The sequence below is a fragment of the Sorex araneus genome, chromosome X (assembly GCF_027595985.1).
Source record: "Sorex araneus isolate mSorAra2 chromosome X, mSorAra2.pri, whole genome shotgun sequence".
NCBI classification, from domain to species: Eukaryota; Metazoa; Chordata; class Mammalia; order Eulipotyphla; family Soricidae; genus Sorex; species Sorex araneus.
The window spans coordinates 362,388,140-362,390,638 of record NC_073313.1 but is presented as its reverse complement, the minus strand read 5'-3'; the positions used below and the strand labels follow the sequence as shown (position 1 = coordinate 362,390,638).

Here is a 2,499-nt window from a genome sequence, read left to right as displayed (position 1 = left end):
TGTACCCTTTCACTTATTTTACTGTCAATAGCCAAATGGAGTTTAAAGAGAGTTTACACCAAATCTATAGATTAGTTTGATGCTGTGCCCCCCAAAACAGACACATGTACCAATAATCAGCCAGATGCAACATTTTAGGGGGAGATAAAAGCTAACTTGCCTTATGAAAAGTGGCTATTTGAGTCAGAATTTATCTTTCAAGGAAGAGGGTCAGATTTTCCTAGAAGAGGTAGTTGTGCCATCAAGTTTTTGCCCTATGAAGTGTGTTAGAGGTGCCAATGGGACAGGAATCTTGCCTTACACTCCCATTTCCCCAGTGCCTATAACTGAATAAAGTTCTACTGCTGGGATAAGTGTGTTGGGGAGTTCAAAGAGTGACAATGTTTAACTTCCTTTAAAATCACTTTGAAGCAGTTCTTAAGCCAGATGATTTCTCACCGTCTAATAAAGAATAATGCAGGAATTAAGAGAGTCAGGCAAGTTAGAGTAGACACAAACCAACCAGTCACATTCACAAAACGATCCCAAATTTTCTTTTAGCAATACAAGCTTATTGGTATCACTCTGGGTTGACACAGGAACAAGACAAACATGAGCACTTGTGTCACAAAACTGTACCTAAATCCAACAAGATTTGGGAATAGTTAGGATAGAAACACATATGAAGTATAACCAGCTTTACCTAGGTGGATATTATATCATTTCTATCATTAAGGTCTTGGTGACCTGAGATCTAATAATTCTTTGATCTTATAGGTATATTGCAAAAGGAATGTGTACAAGAAAAGAAAATGGAAATGGAACCAATGAAATTCCTCTCAGGAAAGCTTATTAGTCTCAAGATATTTAAAGATTTCAGCTTAGACATTTATCATATGTATCTATTAGAACAAAGCCTTGTTAATGCTTGTTCACTAATCACTAAGGAGATGTAAAAAGAGGATAGCCAGAGAGGCATGGCAGGGGTTAAGGTGCTTTCCTTGCATGCAGCTGACCCACGTTCAATCCTGACATTGCATATGGTCCTCGCCCCCCGCCCCCACCAGCACTGCCAGGAGTAAAGGGAAGAGGGTTTCCTTTTCTTCTTTCCTACATCATTTATTCATGAGTTGCACTAAGACTTTGTCTAGGTCCTCATTCCTCTCTTAACTTTCTTCATTCCAAATACAATGTCCCTTAAAAAATAAAAGCCAGCGGTTTCACACTCCCCGTGCAAAGTTCAGATGAAGCCACAGAAACGCTCTGCTACAGAGCAGGTGTTGCCACAGCCCCGAGCTGAGACAGGTTCTGAAACAAACTCACAGTGACGAATCAGTACCAAAAATCAGGAACAGCCTCCCACACAAGCAACCACACAACAGGCTTGGCTGGCAGCAGCTGCTGAAGTCGATGAAGAACCAGTCGGGATCGCAAAACAGATCCAGAATGAAAGAAGGCCCGGGAGCCTACGTTGGGCTGCCGAGAAAATCAAAATTCAAGGTGAAGTTGTCCCATATATTCAAGAAAACACACATGCTCCAACTGCACAAGAGAATCAGGAAGAGGACGAGGTTGATGGAACCAATGTGGAAGTTAAGGATATAGAACTGGTCATGCCACAAGCAAATGTGTTAAAGGCAAGGGCAGTCTGTGCCCTGAAGAAAAGTAATAATACTGTAAATGCCGTTGTGGAATTCACAACTTAACCATTTGAAAATTTGAAAAATGAAGCCGCCTTTCTTTCTTTGGTGTTTTAAAAGCATCATCACAGAGCTTGGTTTGAAATTTGCTTTTTTGTTTGTTTTGTTTTGCTTTTTGGGTCACACCCAGCGATGCGCAGGGGTCACTCCTGACTCTGGATTTCTTGGGGGACCATATCGGATGCTGGGGATAGAACCCGGGTCGGCTGCGTGCAAGGCAAAGCCCTACCCACTGTAATATAGCTCCGGCCCCTTGGTTTGAAATTTGTGCTATTTCTATCATTAATAAAGTTACAGCCTCCTGTTGGATGAAAAAGAAAAAGTAAAAAACAATGTGCAGCGCTTTCCGCAGGTTCAAAACGCACAGCAGGATATGGCTTGTGCTGACATTCCAGGTTCTCTCCCATTTCCCTGCAAGGATGGGGGGCAGCAATACTCACTGGGCAGGGTTATCACCGTCTTCAGGTTCCCATCTCCACCAATGCTGTTGCGGGATCAAAGAACAAATGGAAAGCTGAAATGTTCTGACCATGTCCAAACACCTCTGACCCCAGCAGGACAGTTTTCCCCATCTCAGAAATGAACCCAGGGCTTGGCACGTGCCCTTTCCTCCTTATCTCACTAGAAAAAAAAACCCTGAAAAATGAGACTGAAAATAGCAAGTCTTTCCTCTTTCTCCCCACAAAACTAACTTAAACCCAAATGAACTAAAAAAGTCATTGTTGATTTGAGAGGGGGCTTTGGGGGCTTTTCACCCTTGGAACTTTCATATCTGGACAGGGGACCTAAGTGAGGAGTCCTGTCTTCCAAGGTACTCTTC

At 42.6% G+C, this 2,499-nt stretch overlaps 1 pseudogene; it reads left to right on the top strand.

Annotated features, from left to right (window-relative positions):
• Window positions 1-1,223: 1,223 nt before the first annotated feature.
• LOC129399930 (nascent polypeptide-associated complex subunit alpha-like) lies at window positions 1,224-1,685 on the top strand (annotated as a pseudogene).
• Window positions 1,686-2,499: the final 814 nt, after the last annotated feature.